Source organism: Anomaloglossus baeobatrachus, chromosome 3, assembly GCF_048569485.1.
Source record: "Anomaloglossus baeobatrachus isolate aAnoBae1 chromosome 3, aAnoBae1.hap1, whole genome shotgun sequence".
Taxonomy (NCBI): Eukaryota; Metazoa; Chordata; class Amphibia; order Anura; family Aromobatidae; genus Anomaloglossus; species Anomaloglossus baeobatrachus.
Genome location: NC_134355.1, coordinates 669745013 through 669757099, shown reverse-complemented (window position 1 = coordinate 669757099; position 12087 = coordinate 669745013). Strand labels below are relative to the sequence as shown.

General features: G+C 52.3%; 1 protein-coding gene across 1 annotated transcript in view; it reads left to right on the top strand.

Moving 5' to 3' along the window:
- The window catches only part of PKHD1 (PKHD1 ciliary IPT domain containing fibrocystin/polyductin), an 832619-nt gene that overhangs the window by 728255 nt on the left and 92277 nt on the right, over positions 1-12087 (top strand). The window lies entirely within an intron of this gene.

The window sequence follows — 12087 nt, the reverse complement described above, 5'->3', positions numbered from 1 at the left end:
ACATAGACAACACACTAAAGTGTCCGGTCAATATGGTTCTTAGGGAAGTTCCAAAGTCAGCGATTATTCATGCCAAATAGGTCATACCTTGTGCATGTTTGCAAAGTGAAGTAGTCATTTCCAGTAAATAAGCATTAATGAGGTTGTCCACTACTTTTACATTGATGGTCTTTCTTTAGAATAGGTCATCAATATCTGATTGTCAGTCACCAGCTGATCACCTGTGCTTTGTGCCGGTGGCAGTAGTAGGCAGCTGGAAATTCTCAGTTCCGGGGCGGACCTGTCAACTGATATCGGCCACGGCTGGGTACTGCACACTTGCCTCCCATTCAGTTCAAAAGGAGGGGGATGTGCAGTACCCGGCTGCAGCCGCTATCAGAAGATGAGGTAGCACACCAGAGAACAGCTGATTGGTGGTGATGACTAGTATCGGAGCCCAGATGATCAAACATAAAGGCCCCGTTACACGCGTCGATTTATCGTGTGATCGCATGTGCGATCGCACCCGCCCCCATCGTTTGTGGGGCACGGGCAATTTGTTGCCCGTGTCGCACAAAGTCGGTCACCCCTGTCACACGTACTTACCTCTCGAACGACCTCGCTGTGGGTGGCGAACATCCACTTCCTGAAGGGGGAGGGACGTTCGGCTTCACAGCGACGTCACACAGCGGCCGCCCAATAGAAGCGGAGGGGCGGAGATGAGCGGGACGTAACATCCCGCCCACCTCCTTCCTTCCTCATTGCTGGCGGGACGCAGGTAAGCTGTGTTCGTCATTCCCAGGGTGTCACACGGAGCAATGTGTACTGCCACGGGAACGACGAACAACCGGAGCACAGAAGGAGGAACGACATTATGAAAATGAATGGCGTGTCAACGAGCAACGATAAGGTGAGTATTTTTGCTCGTTAACAGTCGCTCGTAGCTATCACACGCTGCGATATGTGAAACGATGCCGGATGTGCATCACGGAATCCGTAACCCCGACGACATATCGCACGATATATCGTAGCGTGTAACGGGGCCGTAATACCTATCCTAATGAGAGGCTAACAGTGTAAAAGTAGTGGACAACCTCTATAATATATAATTTAATTCTCGAAGGTCAAAACCTCATGGTCTCTTGGAGTATCGGCAACTCATCTGCCAGTGCGTCTGCACATCTACAGTGTGAACCTTTTCAAGACATGTTTCAGCAAGGATTACAGACAAGCAGAGTAATATAACTCCAACAGCCATTACCCTTCTTAGGGTTCATTGATATTTACCTTCAGAGTAACTTACCGTAACACTTTGTTGAGATCTTTGATTGGACAACCAGCACAACAGAGATGGTGGATTCCACTATCATCTCCTTTACTCCTAAATTTGGGATCATTCTGTTCAAGTTAAAACACCAAATTATATAGTTTCATAATTTGGTGACTACAATAACAGTTATATTTTAGGCGGGGGGGTTGTTGGTTGCCATCTAATTGAACCCCACGTGATATATTTATATTTTCCGCTGGTGTTTCTCCAGTTGGCATGGCAACATTGACATAGCACCCAATGGCTGCACTGCTGAATTCATCAACAGCAGAAAAAAATCCTTACATTTAAGATCCAGTACCCTTATATTGATGCTCAACTGGTATTTGTCAAAATTGATCCCATTTAGAGAATGTGGCGATGTGTCCCTCCCCAGCCCTCGGCCTGTATTCATGTACTCTATGCCACATAGGGTCATGTAGGTTGCTTGGATGTCTTGGTTCTTCTCAGCTTGGGGTGACTCCAATAGACAGGCCTGTGGGAGACAATGGAGCCATGAGCTTCTGGAGACTTCTCCATACATAGCCACTACTCAAAAGTGGGTGTGAACCCTTCCCCCTCCAGGGGTGGATCTACAGGCACTGGATGGTGAATCAGTTAGTTGGGTGTGGGCTGAGGTTCGAGCAGCTGGGATCTTCACTGAGGCAAGTCCCTGGCACCTGTGTGTGGATTTATGGAAGCTGTCTTGTGGGATTGGGTTGTTGGGTTGTGTCCCTCATCTGTTGGATCCATTGACTTCTTCCAAGGATTACTTCTACGTGTTCTCTGGCGTCGGATTGCCGTGTGGCGCCCCCCGGAACTTTGAGGACTCATTGTGGACTCTAAATATTGATATTAGCTGTTCTATGCTGCCTGCCTCAATAAAACTTGTTGGATTGTTCATCGGTCTGGTGTCCCTGTCTGCTCTGTCGCATATCCCGTCATAGAGAACATTGGTTGTCATCAGTGCCATCATCATCCTCTAGACTGGGGCAGAATCTAAGGCCTATTGTCATGCTAGGTACGGGGAAGTACCAAATGCACGATAAAAGGGAAACCCTGTGTCTAGGGAAAGGGGAGATGGTGACCCCTGATAGAACCTACTGCTGGTCCCTGGGGTCCCTCCCCACCCTAGATAGGTTCCGCACCTATGCGCTGAGCCAGATACCTGGTGCTGGACCCTAAATAGGGAACAGATGGGATGAGCTCTTCCTCAGCCCCTCCAAACAGCTATAGAAGACACAATGAGGACACACAGACGGAAAAGCATGAACTGCTTATCATTAGATGACTCAGGTAGAAGTTCTGCAGAGTTTTCAGCAATGATACCACAGAGGAGTACAAGCCACCTGCTTTCAGCCTAGGCTTGAAGGAACTGAAAATATCACCAGCACCAGTCTAAAGAAAGGAATGGGTATTTAAACACCAAGGGAATACTGATGATCAGCAGGTGGGTGGAAGGTGAGCTCCTGCTGAGTCCAAAAGGGAGAGAAATGAATCCAGCAGAAAAGCTACCTATACCAATAGATACTGACAGCAGGAACAATGGAAAGTCAGGGAGCATTCTGCACAGCCAAATGCTGTGACCTTCTAAGGCCAGAAACCACATGATTGTCTGACACCCGTGACACACCCGTGACATCTATTTGTTGGCATCAACACCTTTTCAGTTACATTACCTCTTCATCACCCATCATATCTACCACTAGTGGTCTAAGGAAGAACTCCTCATCGGGAAGCAGCTCCAACATTTCCAATTATTTGCCATTTTCAATATTCCGGCATTTTGACCACCTTTAATCTCTGCAGTTTCCCGCATACGGTGGAATATCTCTTGGTGCATTTGTATTTCAGGTTGCTATTTAACATCCTGTATTTTCTGATAGCCTTGCTGAAATTCATCGCTTTTCTACTCCGTAGCTGTAAGAACTTCAAATAGCATTATTGGGATCTTCTATTTTTTTTCATCCTGAGCGCCTCCATTCTTCAGGACTGACAAGACGGCGAAGATACAGATACAACTGGAAGGCTGACAGAAGACGCGTCTGCCTGTATCTAAGCCTGAATATGCCATTTTCTAGTAGCCCGAGGGAGAATCTCATTTTCTTTCCTAGGCAATTATAAGCCTCAAAGACTGAAACTAGGTATATGTCTCTTTAATCTCCGCAGAAATTTATGTTCTCGCTTTCCACCGCTGATGTCCTGGGTTCTGCAGCCTTCTAATATAAAATACTGCCAGGAATCTAAGACAAAAAAAAATGACAAAAGCTGCAGAAAATGGCTCCGAGTCTGTTATTTTTCTGACGCCGAGGTTACATAGACGATGTGTTTATAATGCTGGAGATACCATGTCGTTTTCAAGGCAAAGTAATGGCGCTCTCCTTAGACTTTGTACTGTATAAGATTAATACAATATATCGCGCTCTACACCAAGCACATTTTTATCTTTATTTTGAAAATAAAAGCAGATTGCAATAGGAAATATGACATCCTATATAAGGCTACTTTCACACTCGCGTTCGTCGCAATCCGGCGCTATGGAAAATAGCGCAGTCCGTTAACGGCTTGCGCTGTTTCCCATAGACTTGTATTGATGATGCACTGCAACACAGGTGTCTGCGTTGCATCCGCCGGTTGTTATTTTGACTGAGCGCCGGGCGGCTGGAACGCAGAACGTAGTGTTTTTTGTTGCTGTAAAAAACCGCACTCCGCAGGATTCCGTTTGGATCCGTTAACAGGCATAATGAATGTCTATGGTGCTGGATTCTGTCGCCATACGTTTGTCGACGGATTCCAGTGCAGGATTCCGTCACGTTCTACTGAGCATGCTCAGCATGTCCAGGAAAACGTTCTAAATCATTTAAAAGCACTTCTGGTCTCTCTCTCTCTGTCAGTTGGTCTCTCTCTCTCTGTCGGTCTCTCTCTCTTGGTCTCTCTCTATGTCGGTCGGTCTCTCTCTCTCTGTCGGTCTCTCTCTCTCGGTCTCTCTCTCTGTCGGTCGGTCTCTCTCTCGGTCTCTCTCTCTGTCGGTCGGTCTCTCCCTCTCTCCCCCTCTCTCATACTCACCTATCACCGGCGCGGCGATGCATGGTTGTCACACTGCTCCGGCGGCTTCTCCTGCTTTTGAAAATGCCGGCCTCTCATTATTCCATCTCGTATTCCCTACTTCCCCCGCCCACCGGCGCCTATGATTGGTTGCAGTCAGACCTGCCCCCACACTGAGTGACAGCTGTCTCCCTGCAACCAATCACAGCCGCCGGTGGGTGGGTCTATATCGTGCAGCACAATAAATAAATAAATCATTTAAAAAAATGGCATACGATCTGTTACACCTCGTGGCTCTCCTGTGGCAAGGAATGAGACAGTCTCCTTGCCTGCCACGAGCGCTCCTGCTCCGCAGCGCCGAAGGTCTGCCAGACTGCGCAGAGTGCAGGAGAAACCTCCTCAGAGAGGCAGCACAAGGGTGACACCTAGTGGTACTCCTGTTGCAAGAAATGAGGCAGTCTCCCATTCCTTGCCTGCCACAGCTCCTCCTGCTCAGCAGCCTCGAAGGTCTGTGAGGTTGCGCAATGTGCAGAGAGTTGCTGCTCAGGGAAGCAGTGAGACTCCCGTTATCTCTACACATTGTGAGACCGAGGATCCCGCCTCTATTTCCCAGAGGCAGGAGGGTGAGCATGTGCTATGCTTGGTGGATCCTGATTCGCCCACTGACGTCACACGGCTTGATGACAAGGCTGGTGACGTGGTGAATCCTGACTGGCCAGGCTGGGATGTCGTGGATCCTGATTGGGTCAAGTCCGTCATCTCCGCCTCGCGCCCGCCCTTGGCTGGAGCTACACCTCCTTAAAAGCTCCTCCTGCCATCATGGCGGCGCGTGACCGTCCTTCTATGTTTGGATGTCTGGCAGCGTGCTGCCACGCCACTGCTCAGGCATTATCTTCTTCTGTGGGCTTGGCCCTTGCTGCTTAGGCAGCACCTGGTTTGCAGGCCGTGTCCCTGCCTTGCTGCTCCGGCAGTAGCTCCTTCTACAGGCCGTGTTCCTGTCCCAGGTGAGCTCCTCGAGTCTCCACTGGACTCACCTGGTTATTGAAAGCACACGTGCGTGGGCACCTCTGTGCTACCCTCGTGCCATATTCTCGTGACTTCCACTGGCACACGTGCGTGGGCACCTCTGTGCTTCCCCGTGCAACAGGTACACCGAGCCGTGTGATCCCTGCCATACAACCCACACGGGTTAGGGCAGACCGGTGTACATAGATCGTCTGTGACATTCCAGACGATCGCTAGCAGCAACCCGCTCACTCTTCACCCACCATAGCAGCGGTCCCTTACACCGCACAGTGGACCTTGACCGGCGGAAGCTGTCCATTCCCCATCTTGGCACGCTTCCCCGGGTCCCCCTCGTAACATTACGGTCGCGCCAAAGGTCTGGCTATGGCTGAAGAGCAGCAGCAGTTGCTGCGTTATGTGCAGCAGTTGGAATCACGTTTGGCAGCAGTGGAGCAGTCTTCCTCCGACAAGACTGCTCTGACGACAGTCGCCACCCAGGCGGCTACCCAGGCTGTGCTATTGGGCGGAAGGTCTCCTCGCCTTGCGCTTCCAGAGCGCTTTAGCGGGGACAGCTCCGAGTGCCGTGGGTTTATAAACCAAGTTACCACCTACTTTGAGCTGTCCGCGACTCTTTACGCTACCGAGAAGGCGAAGGTAGCCTTCGTCCAGTCCCTGCTCACAGGGAGAGCGCTGAAGTGGTCCACGCCGTTGTGGGAGCGTGGAGATCGGGTGGTGAATAACTTAGCATCTTATCTTGGGGCCATGAGAATGGTGTTCCTCGGGCCTCAAGTCACCCACGACTCCGCGCTGCGCCTCCTACGACTTCGGCAAGGGTCTGCTTCAGTCGGGGACTTTGCCGTACACTTTAGGACACTTGCTGCAGAGCTGGACTGGCCCGATAAGGTCCTTGTCCCTGTGTTCTGGGAGGGCCTGGCAGGGTTCGTCAAAGACGCACTGGCCACGCGTGAGGTGCCTGCTACTTTAGAGTCCTTGATTGTGGTTGCCTCTCGCATAGACATCCGCCAGGCGGAGCGGAGGCTCGAGGTCTCTTCAGCACCCACGTCCTCACGGCCTAAAAAGCGTCTGGCTACCGTATTCCACCAGACAGGTCTCCCAGCCAGCTCTGTAGGCGACTCCGTGGAGTCAATGGAGGTGTCCAAAGCGGTCTCCTCTACCCCAGGTTCTCGGTCTAGTGTCATCTGCTTTTCCTGTGGGCAGAGGGGACACATAGCTACCCGATGTCCCAAACCGTCGGGAAAAGACAGCGTCTAGTTTCCATCAGAGGGGGGTTACTAGACGCTGCTTCTCCCTCTAGGTTGACTATCAGCACCCAGTTGCAGTTTGGCACTACTCTCTTCTCTGCTCTGGCCTGCCTGGACTCAGGCGCTGATGGCAATTTCATTTCGACCTCCCTGGCAACCCGATACTCAGTTCCCCTGGTTCTCTTACCCAAGCCACTCAGGGTTCGGGTAGTCAACGGGTCCCTACTAGTCGATCCCATCACCCAGATCACCATCCCTCTCAGGATGGAAGTACCACCGGGACACCATGAGCAGGTGTCCTTCCTGGTGCTTCCAGGGGGGACGGATGAGATCCTACTGGGCCTCCCCTGGTTGAGACAGCATGCTCCTATACTCAACTGGGCAACAGGGGAGATCTCATCATGGGCAGGATCCTGTAGGGAGCACCTCGTGACTACCGAACCACCCGCTACCATTAGGTCGGTTGGGTCCTCAGGGAATACAGGGGAGCCAGGTTTACCGACACCTTATGAGGCCTACAGGGACGTCTTCTCCAAGAGGGCCGCAGATACCCTTCCTCCCCACCGGCCATACGATTGCCGAATAGACCTGAAGCCAGGCTCCGAGCCCCCTAGGGGCAGAGTGTATCCCCTCTCTGCTCCAGAGACGGAGGCTATGTCCAAATATATTCAGGACAGCCTGGCAAAAGGGTTCATTCGCAAGTCTATTTCACCGGCCGGTGCGGGGTTCTTCTTCGTGCAAAAGAAGGAAGGGGATCTACGCCCCTGTATCGATTACAGGGGATTAAATGCAATCACGATCAAAAACAAATACCCTTTGCCCCTCATTACGGAGTTATTTGATCGATTCCGCGGGGCAAAGATCTTCACGAAGCTGGATCTACGCGGGGCGTATAATCTAGTGCGAGTCCGAGAGGGCGATGAGTGGAAGACCGCCTTCAACACCAGGGACGGTCACTACGAGTATCTCGTAATGCCCTTCGGACTCTGCAATGCCCCCGCCGTATTTCAAGACTTTGTGAATGATGTTTTCCGGGATTTGTATCTTTCCGTGGTTGCATACCTGGATGATATCCTTATCTTCTCCCCCGATCTTGCCACCCATCGGAGGGATGTCATCCGAGTACTTAAGAGGCTCCGCACTCATTCGTTATATGCTAAGCTAGAAAAGTGTGTTTTTGAACGTGAATCCTTGCCGTTCCTGGGGTATATCGTGTCCAGTCAGGGGTTAGCAATGGATCCGGGGAAGTTGGAGACAGTGATGAAATGGCCTGAGCCCCGCTCGCTGAAAGCGATCCAGCGATTCTTGGGGTTTATCAATTATTATCGCCAGTTCATTCCCAACTTCTCGACGGTGGCAGCACCCATCATTGCCCTTACCCGCAAGGGCGCTAATCCCAAAGCATGGACACGGGAAACGGTAGAGGCATTTCACACTCTCAAAACTTACTTCTCCAGAGCTCCCATCCTTCATCGTCCAGACATCTCCAAACCCTTTCTACTAGAGGTAGACGCCTCTTCGGTCGGTGCTGGTGCAGTCCTGTACCAGAAAGACGAACGAGGAAGGAAGCATCCTTGTTTCTTTTTCTCCAAGACCTTTTCTCCGGCCGAGAGGAACTACTCCATAGGGGATAGGGAGTTACTGGCGATGAAACTAGCATTCCAGGAATGGCGGCATCTCCTGGAGGGTGCGAAGCATCCATTTGAAGTATTTTCCGACCATAAAAATCTCACATACCTCCAGACAGCACAACGCCTGAACCCAAGGCAGGCCCGTTGGTCCTTGTTCTTCTCCCGGTTCCGCTTTATTATCCGCCACCTGGCCGGTGAGAAGAACGTACGGGCTGATGCCTTGTCACGTTGTATGGTTGTGTTGGAGGAGGACGAGGAGGAGCCTCGTCTTATACTACCCCCGGACAGCTTGAGGATGGTCACTCCCACTTCTTTGGACCAGGTTCCACCTGGCAAGACCCTCGTTCCCCCTGAACTACGGAATGAGGTGCTATCGTGGGCCCATGCCTCCAAGGTCGGGGGTCACTTTGGGGTCAAAAGGACCAGAGACCTTGTGACTAGGCACTATTGGTGGCCGAGACTACCCCAGGACATACAGGAGTATGTGGGAGCCTGTATGTCGTGTGCACGGAATAAGCCGTCCCGGCAGAGACCGGCAGGTCTTCTTCACCCACTGCCAGTGCCGGATCGTCCCTGGGAAGTGGTGGGAATGGACTTCCTGGGAGATCTGCCCAAGTCAGCAGGTCACAAGGTCGTATGGGTCATCACGGATCACTTCTCTAAAATGGTCCACTTGGTGCCTCTCCCACGACTCCCGACGTCACGTGCTCTCGCCACCTTATTCATTAGGCATGTATTTAGGCTGCATGGCATGCCTGACAAGGTGGTGAGCGACCGGGGTCCCCAGTTCGCGTCTCGCTTCTGGAGAGAGCTCTGTAAGCTCCTGCAGATAGAGCTGAACATCTCCTCCGCATACCATCCCGAAACCAATGGACTGGTAGAGAGGACCAATCAGACCTTGGTAACTTACCTCCGCCATTTTATCTCCGCGCACCACGACAACTGGGCTAACCTCCTTCCTTGGGCCGAATTTGCCATTAATAATTCGGTCCATGAATCCTCTGGTCAGACTCCGTTCCTGCTCAATAACGGACAACATCCCAGAATCCCGGTTCCGATGCCCATTACGTCACCCGATCCTAGAGTGGAGGATTGGGCGACCGAGGCCCGGGAGATCTGGGATAACACCCAAGAGGCCCTTAAGAGGGCTAAAGACCGGATGGTGACAACGGCTGATGAGCGCCGCCGCCCTGCACCATCCTTCGCCCCTGGTGACCTAGTGTGGCTGTCCTCTAAGAATGTTAACCTACGGGTACAGGCAGCCAAGTTCGCCCCTAGGTACCTGGGTCCGTTTAAAGTGCTAGAGCAGGTGAACCCGGTGGCATACCGACTCCAGCTCCCTCCACGCTGGGCTATAGCCAACACCTTTCACGTGTCCCTCCTGAAACCCGTACGACTTAATAAGTTCTCGGGGTCCCTGACGCCTCAAACTGACTCCCCGCCCGACGACTCTGAGGTGGCGAAGCTTGTGGAGACAAAAGTTATACGGGGCAGGAGGTACTACCTCGTGGAGTGGGTCGGCCGTGGTCCGGAGCATAGATCCTGGGAATTGGAGGATCATATCCACGCCCCGGGTTTGATAGCGGCCTTCGAGCACGGGCAGGGGGGGGGGCCTAGACGGGGGGGTAATGTTACACCTCGTGGCTCTCCTGTGGCAAGGAATGAGACAGTCTCCTTGCCTGCCACGAGCGCTCCTGCTCCGCAGCGCCGAAGGTCTGCCAGACTGCGCAGAGTGCAGGAGAAACCTCCTCAGAGAGGCAGCACAAGGGTGACACCTAGTGGTACTCCTGTTGCAAGAAATGAGGCGGTCTCCCATTCCTTGCCTGCCACAGCTCCTCCTGCTCAGCAGCCTCGAAGGTCTGTGAGGTTGCGCAATGTGCAGAGAGTTGCTGCTCAGGGAAGCAGTGAGACTCCCGTTATCTCTACACATTGTGAGACCGAGGATCCCGCCTCTATTTCCCAGAGGCAGGAGGGTGAGCATGTGCTATGCTTGGTGGATCCTGATTCGCCCACTGACGTCACACGGCTTGATGACAAGGCTGGTGACGTGGTGAATCCTGACTGGCCAGGCTGGGATGTCGTGGATCCTGATTGGGTCAAGTCCGTCATCTCCGCCTCGCGCCCGCCCTTGGCTGGAGCTACACCTCCTTAAAAGCTCCTCCTGCCATCATGGCGGCGCGCGACCGTCCTTCTATGTTTGGATGTCTGGCAGCGTGCTGCCACGCCACTGCTCAGGCATTATCTTCTTCTGTGGGCTTGGCCCTTGCTGCTTAGGCAGCACCTGGTTTGCAGGCCGTGTCCCTGCCTTGCTGCTCCGGCAGTAGCTCCTTCTACAGGCCGTGTTCCTGTCCCAGGTGAGCTCCTCGAGTCTCCACTGGACTCACCTGGTTATTGAAAGCACACGTGCGTGGGCACCTCTGTGCTACCCTCGTGCCATATTCTCGTGACTTCCACTGGCACACGTGCGTGGGCACCTCTGTGCTTCCCCGTGCAACAGGTACACCGAGCCGTGTGATCCCTGCCATACAACCCACACGGGTTAGGGCAGACCGGTGTACATAGATCGTCTGTGACATTCCAGACGATCGCTAGCAGCAACCCGCTCACTCTTCACCCACCATAGCAGCGGTCCCTTACACCGCACAGTGGACCTTGACCGGCGGAAGCTGTCCATTCCCCATCTTGGCACGCTTCCCCGGGTCCCCCTCGTAACACGATCCCCCCAATTTTGATACCAGCCAAAATAAAGCCACATGGCTGAAGGCTGGTATTCTCAAGATGGGGAGCCCCATGTTATGGGGAGCCACTCAGCCTAAATATATCATCCAGCAGCAACCCGGAATTAAAGCATCCATTAGATGTGACAGTCCTGGGACTCTACTCGGCTCATCCCAAATTGCCCTGGTGTGGTGGCAATCGGGGTAATAAGGAGTTAATGGCAGCCCATAGCTGCCACTAAGTCCTAGGTTAATCATGGCAGGCGTCTATGAGACACCCCCAATGATTAACCTGTAAGTGAAAGTAAATAAACACATATACCCGAAAAAAATCCTTTATCTAATATATAAAGCTGAGTGTATGTGTATATGTGTGTGTGTGTGTGTGTGTATGTCCGCTAAAGGAATCCGCACCGTCGAATTTACAATCACGAAATTTTGCACAGACGCCCCATGTGACTCAGGGAACATCATAGACTATGTTTGAACGGGAAAATTTAACCTCGCGCTTTACAGTTAGTCTCCAGAATCCTGCCTCCATTAATCTGAATGGAGCTGGGAGATACAGGTTATTAATAGCAACTGTCAGTGGATGCTACAGATACAAAATAAACTGTTAGTATAAGAAGCTTATGTGTGAGTGAGAGAAAGAAAAAGACAGAGAGAGACACAGACAGAGACAGACAGGGAAAGAGACAGCCCGGGGAAAGAGACAGAGAGATAGAGACAGATACAGCCAGGCAAAGAGACAGCCAGGCAAAGAGACAGACGGGCAAAGAGACAGACGTGGAAAGAGACAGACGTGGAAAGAGACAGCCCTGGAAAGAAACAGAAGAGCAAAGAGACAGATGGGCAAAGAGACAGCCTGGCAAAGACAGAAGGGGAAAAAGACAGACGGGCAAAGAGACAGCCGGGGAAAGAGACAGCCGGGGAAAGAGACAGCCCTGGAAAGAGACAGCCCTGGAAAGAGACAGCCCTGGAAAGAGATAGCCGGGCAAAGAGACAGCTTGGCAAAGAGACAACATGGGAAAGAGACAGCCGGGCAAAGAGACAGCCGGGCAAAGAGACAGCCGGGCAAAGAGACAGCCGGGCAAAGAGACAGCCGGGCAAAGAGACAGACCTGGAAAGAGACAGAAAAA